Source organism: Phyllobates terribilis, unplaced genomic scaffold (genome assembly GCF_046119375.1).
Source record: "Phyllobates terribilis strain yellow unplaced genomic scaffold, ASM4611937v1 Scaffold_8__6_contigs__length_399053987, whole genome shotgun sequence".
NCBI lineage: Eukaryota > Metazoa > Chordata > Amphibia > Anura > Dendrobatidae > Phyllobates > Phyllobates terribilis.
The window spans coordinates 367,068,800-367,085,668 of NW_027362768.1; the positions used below are offsets into that span (position 1 = coordinate 367,068,800).

The window sequence follows — 16,869 nt, forward strand, 5'->3', positions numbered from 1 at the left end:
CTTCCTTCTCCACTTATGAGACACTTCTTTCCTTCTCCTCTGCCTCCTGAACTCATCATCCACTCTGGAGGGGAAGCGTGAAATCTCAGATCCATCTTACTCAGAGAAGACTGATTGCCCTTTATATTCTATGGAGAGGAGGAGAGAGCAGCAGAGTGAGGAAACAAGCAGAGGAGACACACAAATATGGTGCTGAGCTCTCTAACAAGTCTTTCACCTCACTGCAGAGCTGGATTCACATCTACACTGACCACTACTGCTAGGTAATTTCCTCCAACCTGCTGCTTACATAAATACAAATTACGAGTGAGAATCCATCGCTGTGTATAGGAGACATCAAAGCAGCTTGTCTCCTCCCTTGTTCAGCCCAGAGTAGATAGCAATTTAGAGAGAGAGCCCGCAGAGGAGAAAACTGGTAAAATTGCAGGATACAAGTCATATGAAGGGCAGAGATGACATCATTCCTCAAGTACACACAAAACAACTTTTTCTGAAAAGTTCAGTTTACAATGAAAATCCAGTTTAAAAATTCTTTAAGAAAAATCAAAGCAACCCAGAAAAATTGTATTTCAACAATGAAATCTGCAGTAAAACGGAGGTAAATTAGTGCAAGATTTGCTGTAGAATATCCCCTGTAAGAATTCCACAGCAGATACAGTAAGTACCTTTTTAAATAAGTTTTGCATAAAAGTACGCATAGGTGATTGAAAGAGTTAATTACAAGCTGTTGTTACCGTAGCCTAAAGGACAACTCCGCCTGGATTTAGTGCTTAATAACGGTTCAGTTTTCTTCCTTTTATCTGAACATGAAAGCCGGAGGAATCCCTAGTGATGTGATGAAAACGTATTTCACCGGATACCAGGATCTGCAGCAGCTGCCTCCCCCCTCCCGGCCTTTCTTAATGCACTACTGTCAACACAAAGCTCCAGTATAGGGGAAATTGGGGGGAAGTTCTGCCAAAGAGGTATTAGATGGATGTATGGATTTTTTTTGTAGCATACATTTGGAGGTGGTGACTGCCTCTATATTTGGCTGTTTTTAGTTAGTGCTTGATCCTAACTGACCTTTTAATTTGTTAAAAGGTTTATCTGACACAAAAGCATAGGGTCCCATCACAGAAAGGTCGCATTTTTGTGGCTGGTGGGCACACTCAAATTGATCAAATTTGTTCATCAGTTTTATAAGTGTAGTCTAAATGGCAGTAATGCAGTTTTTGTTTCATGTATTCAGTGTTTGTACATATCTTGGTGCATACAGGGTAATGCTTTGATTTTTGGTATGTAGATATACTGTACATAGATGATATATAGACATGAGATATAGATGGATATAGAAAGCAAAGAACTTACCGTTACTCAATATTTAAAATGGTAAATGTTGCTTTTAAAAGTATCATATAGATTGGCCTTCAAGCCACATCCGGCCCGCGGACTGAGACACAAAAGGACTGGAAATAGGGATCCGTGGCCACACACCGTGGCTGCCCTCCCTGCCTCTGTCTCAATGTCACTGCTATCCAGATCATCAGGATGCAGATACTGGTGGATATAATGGTGGCGGAGGGAGCTGTCGGCTCCTTCTTCCACCATTTTTAGCTTGTACGATTGAGGGTGCCGCAGGAGTAACGACAGCACTAGATCGCACCGGGGTAATGGGGGTGAGGGGAATATGGTTTGTCAATTTTTTTTATTGTGATTCACTTGTGGGGCCATCGTACTGTGTGTAGGGCTGTGGTGTCCATCAAACTCTGTGGAAGGGGGCTGTGTGGTCCAGCATGCTGTGTGTGCGTGCTATGGGGACAGCATTCTGTGTTTGGGGGTTGTGGAAGATCATAATGTGGGGGGCATCATTCTGTGTTTGGGGGCTCTGAGCGGGTAACTGTACAGTGCTGAGGAGCTTTTGGTGCCCTCATACTGTGTAGGGAAACTATGCGAGATCTTACTGTGGTAGGTTGTTGGAGATCATAATGTGGGGGGCATCATTTTGTGTTTGGGGGCTGTGAAGGGGGTAATCGTACAGTGTTGGGGAGCTTTGGGTGCCATCATACTGTGTGGGGAAACTATGTGAGATCATACTGTGTGTATGTGTGTGTGTGGGGGGGTGTTGTGGGGTCCAGCATACTGTGTCGGAGGCTGTGGGGTCCAGCATACTGTGTGGTAGGTTGTGGGGTCCAGCATACTGTGTGAGAGACTGTGGGGTCCAGCATACTGTGTGGGAGGCTGTGGGTCCATCATACTGTGTGTGGGTCCATCATACTGTGTGTGGGGGCATCATACAGTGTGTGGGGCCTGTGGGGGCATCATACAGTGTGTGGGGCCTGTGGGGACATCACACTGTTTTTGAGGGAGCTCTTGTTCACAGTACAAGGGCTGAATAAAAGTAGCGGTATAAAGATCATAAAAATCAGTAAATTATGGGGGGTTTATCTGCTCAATAGAAGCTTCAAAATTAATGATAATAATAATATAAAGTAATATGTTAACATTATTAATATTAATATGCAAATTGCCTCTTCAGAGAAAAAGAGGACTTGTACTCTATATCGCCAATCCTACAAGTCACAATCAACCCTTTAACGAGTCGTGCAATATGACTTAGGATAAAAGCCAAATCAGAATCTCAATTTGCAGACACGGCGTTTCGGGCTGTTGGCCCTCGTCAGTGCAAAGTACGAGAACTGATTTGGCTAGGTGAGAGGCTCTGGACTGAGGTCTAAGGGGTAGCGTTTCTCCTACTTCCAATAGGTGGCGCTATAGAGTTCAAGTCCTCTTTTTCTCCGAAGAGGCAATTTGCATATTAATATTGAACAAAATTAATTTCAGAGTATTGGTTTGGCCCTCCGGTCACGGTCTCACATGTGGCCTCTCGGGGAAAAATAATTGCCCACCGCTAATATACGTGTACATTCAATAGCAAATATTGCTGAACTGGACACTTTCCAAGGTGCCTTATATTAAAAAAAATCCTGCTGAGAGGAAGAGAGGATATTTTCCAACTATGACGAGATCACTCCATACCTCCCCCCTCAGCTTTGCGGCATTGAATCTGCCAAGAAAAGATGAAGGGGTACAGGTCACGGATAGGGTGGGCTTGCTGTGATCCACCGTACGAGTTCTCCGTTTAGGTCTCAGATACAGAACTAGTTATTTCCATGGCCAATGTTTTTCTCCTGTGACAACCAGGTTTTAATTTACTACAATGTAACTTTACTTTTCTTTCATAAATAAAGAAAAAAGTTTTTTTTTCTCCTCTCACCGGTCCCTTTGTGCCTGGCCACAATCCCAAAGAGTCCAATTCAATACGAAAAAATCCGGCACCAAAGCGATATGTTACAAAGCTTTATTCCCAAAAAAATCTTAGATGTAAAAACACAGGCAAACATTTTGGAGGTGGAGGGCTTGATACAGCAAGGTCCCCGGACACTGGTTTACGCGTTTCAGGGCTATATGTGCCCCTTAATCATAACCTAGCTTTATGGCTGTGGCATGGGGAATTTAACCTAGTCGGGCAAATATGTCTCGCCTCCCTTGTCACATGACTTACAAAACTTCTGTATCAAACACATTTTAAAATGCCAATACAAAACACATATACAGGTTTAAAAACAGATTACAATATTGTAACAAGGTGCTCTAAATGTGATTAGTGAACGGTTCTAATAGAATAGAATCAAGTCCGAACGTTTATTTAGGCCGATGGAGTGGGCGGTCTGCATCATCAGGATCCAGTGGGTTTCCCCACTCAGGAGTTTCTGTCTCCAGGCCCCACCTCTCCTAGGCTTGTTGACTCTTTCCATCTCAAAGAATTGGAAAACCCTCAGATCTCCTCCAGGTACAGTACAGACCAAAAGTTTGGAAACACCTTCTCATTTAAAGATTTTTCTGTATTTTCATGACTATGAAAATTGTACATTCACACTGAAGGCATCAAAACTATGAATTAACACATGTGGAATTATATACTTAACAAAAAAGTGTGAAACAACTGAAAATATGTCTTATATTCTAGGTTCTTCAAAGTAGCCACCTTTTGCTTTGATGACTGCTTTGCACACTCTTGGCATTCTCTTGATGAGCTTCAAGAGGTAGTCACCGGAAATGGTCATCACTTCACAGGTGTGCCCTGTCAGGTTTAATAAGTGGGATTTCTTGCCTTATAAATGGGGTTTGGACCATCAGTTGTGTTGTGCAGAAGTCTGGTGGATACACAGCTGATAGTCCTACTGAATAGACTGTTAGCTGCTTTTTTCTTGCCATAATACAAATTCTAAGTAAAGAAAAACGATTGGCCATCATTACTTTAAGAAATGAAGGTCAGTCAGTGCGAAAAATTGGGCAAACTTTGAAAGTGTCCCCAAGTGCAGTTGCAAAAACCATCAAGCGCTACAAAGAAACTGGCTCACATGAGGACCGCCCCAGGAAAGGAAGACCAAGAGTCACCTCTGCTTCTGAGGATAAGTTTATCCGAGTCACCAGCCTCAGAAATCGCAGGTTAACAGCAGCTGAGATTAGAGACCAGGTCAATGCCACACAGAGTTCTAGCAGCAGACACATCTCTTCAACAACTGTTAAGAGGAGACTTTGTGCAGCAGGCCTTCATGGTAAAATAGCTGCTAGGAAACCACTGCTAAGGACAGGCAACAAGCAGAAGAGACTTGTTTGGGCTAAAGAACACAAGGAATGGACATTAGACCAGTGGAAATCTGTGCTTTGGTCTGATGAGTCCAAATTTGAGATCTTTGGTTCCAACCACCGTGTCTTTGTGCGACGCAGAAAAGGTGAACGGATGGACTCTACTTGCCTGGTTCCCACCGTGAAGCATGGAGGAGGAGGTGTGATGGTGTGGGGGAGCTTTGCTTGTGACACTGTTAGGGATTTATTCAAAATTGAAGGCATACTGAACCAGCATGGCTACCACAGCATCTTGCATCGGCATGCTATTCCATCCGGTTTGCGTTTAGTTGGACCATCATTTATTTTTCAATAGGACAATGACCCCAAACACACCTCCAGGCTGTGTAAGGGCTATTTGACCAAGAAGGAGAGTGGTGGGGTGCTACGCCAGATGACCTGGCCTCCACAGTCACCAGACCTGAACCCAATCGAGATGGTTTGGGGTGAGCTGGACCGCAGAGTGAAGGCAAAAGGGCCAACAAGTGCTAAGCATCTCTGGGAACTCCTTCAAGATTGTTGGAAGACCATTTCCAGTGACAACCTCTTGAAACTCATCAAGTGAATGCCAAGAGTGTGCAAAGCAGTCATCAAAGCAAAAGGTGGCTACTTTGAAGAACCTAGAATATAAGACATATTTTCAGTTGTTTCACACTTTTTTTGTTAAGTATATAATTCCACATGTGTTAATTCATAGTTTTGATGCCTTCAGTGTGAATGTACAATTTTCATAGTCATGAAAATACAGAAAAATCTTTAAATGAGAAGGTGTGTCCAAACTTTTGGTCTGTACTGTACTTGAAAAAAATGCTTGGATACATTGGATGGATTAGAGGCTTCACCGTTCACTGAATCCCGCAGATGCGCATTGATACGCTGTCACAATTTCCTCGTAGTGCAGCCTATGTATGAGAGATTACAGACATTGCAGGTAATTATATATATAAAATGTGAACTATTGCCGTTAATAAAGTTTTGAATTTTAACCATTTCTGGTTTCGCTACCTTTTGGAACTGTTTAGTGTTCACTGCATATCTACATGTTCCACACTTATTATTACCACACTTAAAAAAACCCTTGTTGATAGCCATGTTCTATTTCCCAAACCTGTCATCACCAAACTTGGTGATAAAGGATTGGACAAGATTGGAGCTTTCCTAGTTGAAAATAGACAACATTCCTTCAGAATATTGTCTAGGATTGGGTCGCTTTTTAACATTGGCAAGTATTTTTTAACAATTGACTCAATCTGACTATATTCCTTGCTGTATGTTGCTACAAATACTGTTTTTTTATTTTTCTGTTTCTGCTGTTTTTTGCACTTGCCCATCATATCTGACCGGGGGATTTTTTCCACTGATTTGATTGCCCTAATAAGAGACCAATCCTGATAGTCTCTTTCTCTCAGTCTATTGCAAATATCCTTTCTCTCCTGGACATAGCACTCCTGGTCACTGCAGTTTCTTTTAGATCTATACATCTCACCTCTTGGAATGTTAACCCTTACGTGCCTTGGATGGCAAGAATCAACTCTAAGGGTCGTATTTCCCATGGTTTCCTTGCGGACAGTCGATGTTTTTACTTTACCATCAGATACACTTGCGGAAATTTTTAAGTCCAAAAAACTAATCTCTGTCTTACTACACTTGTAAGTAAAAAGAGATTGCAGTTGTTAGCGTTTATATGTTCCATAAATTGAGCAACATTTTATTTTTCTTTATTCACAGTTAATATCTTTCAAGCTCACACATCAAGCGGGTACACGATGATACCCCCTAGAACTAGTGATGTCACTGAGGCAGTTTGTGACATCACTGAGTCAAATGTCCTTTCCGTTCCCTAACAACCAGTTTTCTCTGTGAGACTGAGATACATCAGTAACCTAGTAGTAGTGACATCACTGAGAGCGAAATCAGTAACTTGGTAGTGGGTGACATCACTGAGGCAGAGTTAGATCAATAACTCAGTAGCTAGTGACATCACAGAGAAAGAAATCAAGAACTTAGTAGTTAATGATATCACAGAGCAAAATCAGTAACTGAGTAGCCGGTGACATCACAGACAGAGAAATCAGTGACTTAGTAGCGGGTGACATCACAGACAGAGAAATCAGTAACTTAATAGCGGGTGACCTCACAGACAGAGAAATCAGTAACTGAGTAGCCGGTGACATCACAGACAGAGAAATCAGTGACTTAGTAGCTGGTGACATCACAGACAGAGAAATCAGTAACTGAGTAGCCGGTGACATCACAGACAGAGAAATCAGTAACTGAGTAGCCGGTGACATCACAGACAGAGAAATCAGTGACTTAGTAGCCGGTGACATCACAGACAGAGAAATCAGTAACTGAGTAGCCGGTGACATCACAGACAGAGAAATCAGTGACTTAGTAGCCGGTGACATCACAGACAGAGAAATCAGTAACTGAGTAGCCGGTGACATCACAGACAGAGAAATCAGTGACTTAGTAGCCGGTGACATCACAGACAGAGAAACCAGTGACTTAGTAGCGGGTGACATCACAGACAGAGAAATCAGTAACTTAATAGCGGGTGACCTCACAGACAGAGAAGTCAGTGACTTAGTAGCGGGTGACATCACAGACAGAGAAATCAGTGACTTAGTAGCAGGTGACATCACAGACAGAGAAATCAGTAACTGAGTAGCGGGTGACCTCACAGACAGAGAAATCAGTAACTTAGTAGCGGGTGACATCACAGACAGAGAAATCAGTGACTTAGTAGCGGGTGACATCACAGACAGAGAAATCAGTGACTTAGTAGTGGGTGACCTCACAGACAGAGAAATCAGTGACTTAGTAGCGGGTGACATCACAGACAGAAATCAGTGACTTAGTAGCGGGTGACCTCACAGACAGAGAAATCAGTGACTTAGCAGCGGGTGACATCACAGACAGAGAAATCAGTAACTTAATAGCGGGTGACCTCACAGACAGAGAAATCAGTGACTTAGTAGCGGGTGACATCACAGACAGAGAAATCAGTAACTGAGTAGCGGGTGACCTCACAGACAGAGAAATCAGTGACTTAGTAGCGGGTGACATCACAGACAGAGAAATCAGTGACTTAGTAGCGGGTGACATCACAGACAGAGAAATCAGTAACTGAGTAGCGGGTGACCTCACAGACAGAGAAATCAATAGCTTAGTAGCGGGTGAAATCACAGACAGAGAAATCAATAACTTAGTAGCGGGTGACCTCACAGACAGAGAAATCAGTAACTGAGTAGCGAGTGACCTCACAGACAGAGAAATCAGTGACTTAGTAGCTGGTGACATCACAGACAGAGAAATCAATAACTTAGTAGCGGGTGACCTCACAGACAGAGAAATCAGTAACTGAGTAGCGAGTGACCTCACAGACAGAGAAATCAGTGACTTAGTAGTGGGTGACATCACAGACAGAGAAATCAGTAAGTTAGTAGCGAGTGACCTCACAGACAGAGAAATCAGTAACTTAGTAGCGGGTGACCTCACAGACAGAGAAATCAGTGGCTTAGTAGCGGGTGACATCACAGACAGAGAAATCAGTGGCTTAGTCGCGGGTGACCTCACAGAGAAATCAGTAACTTAGTAGCGGGTGACCTCACAGAGAAATCAGTAACTTAGTAGCGGGTGACCTCACAGACAGAAAAATCAGTAACTTAGTAGCGGGTGACATCACAGACAGAGAAATCAGTGACTTAGTAGCGGGTGACCTCACAGAGAAATCAGTAACTTAGCAGCGGGTGACCTCAAAGAGAAATCAGTAACTTGGTAGTGGGTGACATCACTGAGGCAGAGTCAGATCAATAACTCAGTAGCTAGTGAAATGACAGAGAAAGAAATCAATAACTTAGTAGTTAATGATATCACAGAGCAAAATCAGTAACTGAGTAGCGGGTGACATCACAGACAGAGAAATCAGTGACTTAGTAGCGAGTGACATCACAGACAGAGAAATCAGTAACTTAGTAGCGGGTGACATCACAGACAGAGAAACCAGTAACTTAGTAGCGAGTGACATCACAGACAGAGAAATCAGTAACTTAGTAGCGGGTGACATCACAGACAGAGAAATCAGTGACTTAGTAGCGAGTGACATCACAGACAGAGAAATCAGTAACTTAGTAGCGGGTGACATCACAGACAGAGAAACCAGTAACTTAGTAGCGAGTGACATCACAGACAGAGAAATCCTTAACTTAGTAGCGAGTGACATCACAGACAGAGTAATCAGTAACTTAGTAGCGAGTGACATCACAGACAGAGAAATCAGTAACTTAGTAGTGGGTGACCTAATAGACAGAGAAATCAGTGACTTAGTAGCGGGTGACCTCATAGACAGAGAAATCAGTAACTTAGTAGCGGGTGACCTCATAGACAGAGAAATCAGTAACTTAGTAGCGGGTGACCTCACAGACAGAGAAATCAGTGACTTAGTAGCGGGTGACCTCACAGACAGAGAAATCAGTGACTTAGTAGCGGGTGACATCACAGACAGAGAAATCAGTAACTTAGTAGCGGGTGACCTCACAGACAGAGAAATCAATAACTAACTTAGTAGCGGGTGACCTCACAGACAGAGAAATCAGTGACTTAGTAGCGGGTGACCTCACAGACAGTGAAATCAGTGACTTAGTAGTGGGTGACATCACAGACAGAAATCAGTGACTTAGTAGCGGGAGATCTCACAGAGAAATCAGTAACTTAGTAGAGGGAGACATCACAGACAGAGAAATCAGTAACTTAGTAGAGGGCAACATCAGTTCAAGCAAAATCAGTAATTTTAGTAATGGGTGACATCATTAACAGAGAGAAAAATCAGTAACTTAGTAGCGTGTGACTTCCCTGAGACAGAGAAATCAGTGACTTAGTAGCTAATGACATCACAGAGAGAAATCAATAAATTAGTTGCGAATTACATCACTGAGGCAGAGTCAGATCAATAACTTAGTAGTTAGTGACACCACAAAGAGAGAAATCAGTAACTTTTCCCCAGTAATTTCACTAGGTACTAAGTTAGTGATGTGACTCTGCTTCAGTGATGTCACTAACTCCTACATTACAGATTTGTCTGTAGTGACATTAATGAAGCAGAAACATAGCAGCAATTGTTACATAGATGGTGATTGCAGTTTCCTTTCAATGCTCCAGCATTTCCAGATTAAATTGCTTTTCTATCGCCCCCTGCAAATTTTTCTCTCTCAAATAATTTCCAATGAGTAAACCATGTTTGAGCGCCTTTGGAGACGGTCTTTATCTTGAAGGAACTATATTGTGCAGAACGAATCTTGGATTCTTTCGATGGAAAAACTCCAGCAAACCAATGATCACCCACAGATGACACTGAGACACCGAGGCAAACCACCTCCAATTTTGAAGTGAGCTGACGCTTTATGTATGAGATGCAAGGCATAGGAGGGACACTAGGGGTGCAGACCATCTAATGCACTCAGGTCTTTACCTTGCATTTTTGTACACCAGGAAAATGTAGGTCAGCCCTAATCCAGACTTGAAATATAAATTCAAAGTAGATTTGTTGACGGTATATAGGAAAGGTACATGACGCACCAAGAGAGTGGTTAGCGGCCCCCGACTCTTTACTAGTTCTTTATCCCCATGTGACTTAACATGCACAGAGGATCCATATATTTTAAAGCCGTCCGACAAGACAAGGTCCATTCATGAAGTGCGTTCTCCTTCATTTAATGTAGACAAGTAAAGAGCTAATAATCTGTACAAGAGGTTATTTCCCAAGTGATTACATGAGTGAGCGGGCGCGTAAATCCAGTATAAACCTATTAGCATCAGAATATATTAGTAAACCTGTGGGCTGAGGACTTACCGTACATAAAATAAATCACGGTATGCAAAATGTAATGTGTTAGATTATAGGAAATAGTATTATTATTAGTAGTAGTATAATTTTTTCATAGTCTATACTTGTACATAGGAGCAGTATTATAGTAGTTATCAGGGGCGGACACTGACAGTTTGGGGTCCCTGTGCAAGAAATGTGTCTGGGCCCCACTCCCTACCCGGCACGCCGCTTATGATTAGGGCAATTTAGCAATGGGACCCCTGGAGCCTTGGGCTACGTGCAACAGGCCAGGTTGCCCTCATTATTACCGCCCTGCAAGCAGGGGCGAACATAGAAATCACAGGCCCCATAGCAAATTTCTATTTGGGCCTCCCCACACCTCTAAAAAATATTTGTATTTTTTCTCTAACACAGCGATACATATACTGTGTGTATATATATATACACCGTATTTTTCGGACTATAAGATGCACTTTTTTCCTCCAAAATTTGGGAGGAAAGTTGGGGTTGTGTCTTATAGTCCGATATACATAAAATACTGTGGCTGTGGGTGGTGGGGGAAGCGACAGTGGCGAAGTAGAGGTGCACAGGAGGCAGCAGCCGCCTGCTGCAGAAAACACTTGCCCGCTACTAAAGAAAATTAATATTCACTGCTCCCCATGGCCATGGGCGTGGGGAGCACTGAATATTAATTTTCCTTAATAAAAGGCACACTGTGCCTGCAGCGCGGCTCCTGGTAAGTATGGCACCCTGTATGTATGGCCCCCCTCATCCCTGTATGTATGGCCCCCTCATCCTGGTATGCTTGGCACCCCCTGATCCCGATCACGCTGCACAGAAAAAAAATAAACACTCATACTCACCTCCTCTCTCCTCCAGCGCTGTGTCAAGCTCTGTGCCGGAAGTCACTGCTCCCCATGCCGGTACTGCGTGCGTGGGGAGCAGTGACCATTCATTATCCCTAATGGCGTGCACACTTTAGCCGCAGCGCGGCTCCTGCTGCGCTCGGCGGTCAGCGTGCCCGCTATTAAAGGCCATGAATATTCACCACTCTCATGGGTGTGGTGAATATTCATGGCCTTTAATAGCGGGCACGCTGACCGCCGAGCGCAGCAGGAACCATGCTGCGGCTAAAGTGTGCACGCTATTAGGGAGAATGAATGGTTACTGCTCCCCTCGCACGCAGTCCCGGCATGGGGAGCAGTGACTACTCCGGCACAGAGCGTGACACAGCGCTGGAGGAGAGAGGAGGTGAGTATGAGTGTTTATTTTTTTTCTGTGCAGCGTGATGGGGATCAGGGGGTGCCAAGCATACCAGGATGAGGGGGCATACATACAGGAATGAAGGGGGCCATGCATACAAGGATGAAGGGGGGCTATACATACAGGGATGAGGGGGTCATATATACAGGGATGAAGGGGGACATACATACCAGGAAGAGGGGTGAAGGTGCCATACATACCAGGATGGGTGTGATGGGGGCCATACATAACAGGATGAAGGATACCATACATACAGGGATGAAGGGGGTCATGCATACCAGGAAGAGGGATGAGGGGGCCATACATATCAGGATAGGGATGGGGGCCATACATATCAGGATAGGGATGAGGGCCACGTATAACAGGAAGGAGGGGGCCAAATATACCAGGATGGGGAATATTAACAGAATTAGGGGACATTACCCCTATAACAGTGTCAGCAGCAGACCCCCTCCCCCTTAACGGGGCATCATGACCACATTTTTTGCTTAAATTTTTTTATTTCTATTTTCCTCCTCTAAAACCTAGGTGCGTCTTATGATCCGGTGTGTCTTATAGTCCAAAAAATACGGTAATATAAATCCGTTAGGAATTGGTTCCAGCGCAGCCATACTTGCAGTCAAGTGACAACTGGAGTGTCAGCTACGTCAGTGAATAGAACACTGCAAGACGTGGTAGACACTCTAGTTGGCGCACGACAGCAAGCAGAGCCCAAACATGTATATTTATTATTACATTATACACACGTGGTCAAAATTGTTGGTCCCCCTCATTTAATGAAAGAAAAACCCACAATGGTCACAGAAATAACTTGAATCTGACAAAAGTAATAATAAATTAAAAATCTATGAAAATGAACAAATGAAAGTCAGACATTGCTTTTCTGCTTCCACAGAATTTAAAAAAGATTAACCTCATGAAATCGGCCTGGACAGAAATAATGGATCTTCTTAACTTAATATTTTGTTGAACGACCTTTTGAGGCAATCACTGCAATCAAACGATTCCTGTAACTGTCAATGAGACTTCTGCACCTCTCTTCAGGTATTTTGGCCGACTCCTCATGAGCAAACTGCTCCAGTTGTCTCGTGGTTGAAGGTTGCCTTTTCCAGACGTTTCAGCTCTTTCCAAAGATGCTCCATAGGATTTAGGTCAGGGCTCATAGAAGCCACTTCAGAATAGTCCAATGTTTTCCTCTTCGCCATTCTTGGGTGTTTTTAGCTGTGTGTTTTGGGTCATTATCCTGTTGCAAGACCCAAGACCTGCGAATGAGACCAAGCTTTCTGACACTGGGCAGCACATTTCTCTCTAGAATCCCTTGATAGTCTTGAGATTTCATTGTACCCTGCACAGATTCAAGACACCCTGTGCCAGACGCATTAAAGTAGTCCCAGAACATAACAGAGCCTCCTCCATGTTTCACAGTAGGGACAATGTTCTTTTCTTGATATGCTTCATTTTTCCGTCTGTGAACATAGAGCTGATGTGCCTTGCCAAAAACTTCAATTTTTATCTCATCTGTCCATAGGACATGCAAATTCCAGTCTGGCTTTTTTATGATTTTTTTTCAACAATGGTGTTCTTCTTCATTGTCTCCCATGAAGTCCACTTTGGATGAAACAACGATGGATGGTGCGATCTGACACTGATGTTCCTTGAGCTTGAAGTTCACCTTTAATCTCTTTAGAAGTTATCCTGGGCTCTTTTGTTACCATTCGTATTATCCGTCTCTTTGATTTGTCATCAATTTTCCTCAAGCGGCCACGTCCAGGGAGGTTGGCTACAGTCCCATGGATCTTAGATTTCTGAATAATATGTGCAACTGTAGTCACAGGAACATCAAGCTGCTTGGAGATGGTCTTATAACCTTTACCTTTAACATGCTTGTCTATAATTTTCTTTCTAATCTCCTGAGACAACTCTTTCCTTTGCTTCCTCTGGTCCATGTTGAGTGTGGTACACACCATGTCACCAAACAGCACAGTGAGTATCTGTAGCCCTATATACAGGCCCACTGACTGATTACAAGATTGTAGACACCTGTGATGCTAATCAGTGGACACAACTTGATTTAACATGTCCCTTTTGTCACATTATTTTCAGGGGTACCATCATTTCTGTCCAGGCCTATTTCATGAGTTTAATTTTAAAAAAAATTCCGTGGAAGCAGAAAAGCAATGTCTGACTTTCATTTGTTCATTTTCATAGATTTTTAATTTATTATTACTTTTGTTAGATTCAAGTTATTTCTGTGACCATTGTGGGTTTTTCTTTCATTAAACGAGGGGTACCAACAATTTTGACCACGTGTGTATGTCTGGTATCTGTATCATCTGGTATCTACTTTATTCATTGTCTGTGGAACTGATGGAAATAGCCGAGCGCCGCGCTCAGCAGCTCATAGATAATGAATAGAGCAGAGGCCAAGCAGGCACAACTCTGCTCCATTCAGGACCAGACCGCAGAGCCGTGTTCTCAGAATCCATGAGTGGGGCAAGTGGTCAAATTCCCCATGATCAGCAACTTATCCATGAGCCGAAGGATCAGGGATAACTTGATTATTTTGTGAATAACCCTTTAAAGGGAATCTGTCACCCCCCTGGGTGATATCAGACCTCTACTATGGCCATACAGCATATAGAAAAGTAAATCTATACTTACCTGTATGGCCCATAGCAGAGGTATGATCGCAGAGAAATCTAGTTTTATAAAGTCTGTTTTCCAGAGGCTTGGCGTCCCGGAGACACCAAGCAAACCCCTCCTATCTGTTTACTATTCCTCTAAATCGCTGCCTCTGTGCTAAATTACCATATTCCCCTCCTCCCCTGCCCTTTACGGTACACACATATACCGTACATACATTCACATACGTACACATATACCGTACATACACACATACCGTACATACACACATACTGTACATACACACACATACCGTACATACATTCACATACGTACACATATACCGTACATACACACATATACTGTACATACACACATACCGTACATACACATACTGTACATACACACATATACCGTACATACATTCACATACTTACACATATACTGTACATACACACATATACCGTACATACACATGACGCGCCCCTGGGCCTGTGTCGCGCTGCGTTGCGCACGCGGGAGCCTACCCGGAGCCGGATCAGTGGAGGGTTGTAGTCTCGTGGCGGTGACCCGGTCCGTGCCCAGGGAGTCAAACTAGACGGCAGTCTATTAGTAGTAAATAGTTGATGACTACGCCACCCATTGAGTGCAGCCAGGAAGCTGCTGCTGCAGGGCAGACCGCTGAGGCCGGTGGTAGGATTGTGCAGCGTGATAGTATAACCCCCAACGGGAGGGGTATGGCCTCAGGGCAGCCGACGTGGATGATGGGGGTAGCAGGAACCACTCAGAGACGGTACGGTGTAGTTCAGGGTCTTTACTGGTAACAACGACAGACCCTCCCGGAGTACTTGCTAGCAAACGGGGCCTGGTCAGTCTTTGAGCAGATGGGATCTCCCCTGGCCAGGCGTAGTTGTAGGCCTCCCCAACTGACTGTACTCTTCTGGCTACCTTGCTAGAAGCTGATGTAAGTAGCCCACGTCCCTGAGTGTACCGTGTGGTGCTCACCCGTATGGCCGGTGACTCGGGGCCTTCTAATGGCTTCCGCTCCACGATGGCGGTGCTGGTCCCACGCGTGTGACCGTGCCTTCGGGCTTCTGGGCCAGAGGACCTGAAATCCCCTGCCTGACGGATTCTGCTGCTGGGTAGGAGTTAGTCCCCACAGCCTCGGACTCCGGGTCCGGTAAAGAATCTTCTTAGTCAGGGCGAGCTCTGCAGCTGCCAGCCCCTGACTCCTTGTAACTCTGCTGTTTCCTATGCTGCTTCTTGTCTCCACTCTCCTTGTCTGACTCACCCTGCCTCAGCCCCGGGTTTATACAGGGGAAGTTCTTCCCCTCCCAAGACTGGGCAGGAGGTGTGGCATGCACAGGATCCCTGACCAAAGGACCTCCCACCTGCTCTCAGACATAACATTACATTACTGTGGAAAACCAGACCCCTGGGGTGCCACATTCCCCCCTAGTGAAATTTAGTACTCCGGGACTAAACACATTTAGAAAAACATAACAAAGTATAACAATACCAATACTATAAGAAAAACACATAAGATGGTTACGGCGTGTCCGCAACAGGATGCAGTCTTTGAAGAAAAGCAAAGGTGTCCATTTCACCAACACAGGGAGACGTAACCAGGTAGGGGTCTGTCCTACCCCGAGTCCTTAACAGTCTCTAGTCCATCCTGGGTTACGCTCCAACTATATACAAGGATTCCCGGTAAATCCACCAAGGTTTCCTAAAAACAACTGGAAACACAAAATTATACACAAGCAACAATACACAGATAAACATAAATAAAACAATTTATACACTTCAAATCCTCCAGCGTGCGGGTAACTGGCCTCTAGTGGCCCTAGTGGACCTACGGAGCTGACTGTCTGGCCCTGAACTACAGGGTGTAGGAACTGTCAAGGGTAAACTGGGCAGCTGTCTACCGGCTCTTTGTCTCACTAGGGGTACGGCAGGCTCACTATAAGCAGAGGGTTGATTCTCCTGTTCTACTCGTGTGGAGTCTTCTGCCTCCTGGACCGGCTGTTCTTCCAGCTCTACCTGTTGCTCCGTAGGTTCTTGGGATGATGGTTGGAGGAAGGTGAGTACGGGTACCACAACTGCACCATTGACTTGAGTCCAAGACCGAGGGAAGTCCCCGAGCACGGTACTAACCATATCTTCCCTTTCTCCCACGGGTCGATGGTCTTCTTGTTCCTCTTCAGGGTTCCTCAGTTGTTCGGGACACTTCTTCAGGTGGTCCCGGGATACAATGGCTGTGGTTTCCCCTCCGTCTTTACTGATGGTACAGACCTTCGGGTTCTCGTGGCTTGAGGGCAGTACGGTGTACGGGTCCTTCTCCCACTGGTCATCCAACTTGTGGAGCCGTCTTTTCCTCTTCAAGACCTGCTCTCCGGGTACCAGGGGAACAGCGGGAGCATACTGGTTGTAAGTCTTCTCTTGTCTTTCCCTAGCCTGACAGAGACTTCGCTCCACGCTCTCTT

The 16,869-nt window shown here is 44.5% G+C and overlaps 1 protein-coding gene and 1 long non-coding RNA gene across 8 annotated transcripts in view; one reads left to right on the forward strand and one right to left on the reverse strand.

Moving 5' to 3' along the window:
* Positions 1-16,869, forward strand: part of LOC141157496 (G-protein coupled receptor 22-like) — a 207,592-nt gene that overhangs the window by 131,221 nt on the left and 59,502 nt on the right. Inside the window, exon 1 of one of the 4 annotated variants that reach the window (XM_073644869.1) lies at positions 139-263. The exons of 2 other annotated variants lie outside the window; for them this stretch is intronic. The gene's annotated coding sequence lies outside the window, so the exon portion shown is untranslated. Of the gene's footprint in view, positions 1-138; positions 264-12,693; positions 12,806-16,869 lie in introns of those variants that run through there. One more of the 4 variants, XM_073644867.1, reaches the window with a different exon arrangement.
* The window catches only part of LOC141157497 (uncharacterized), a 270,846-nt gene that overhangs the window by 128,539 nt on the left and 125,438 nt on the right, over positions 1-16,869 (reverse strand). The gene's annotated exons all lie outside the window — the stretch shown is intronic.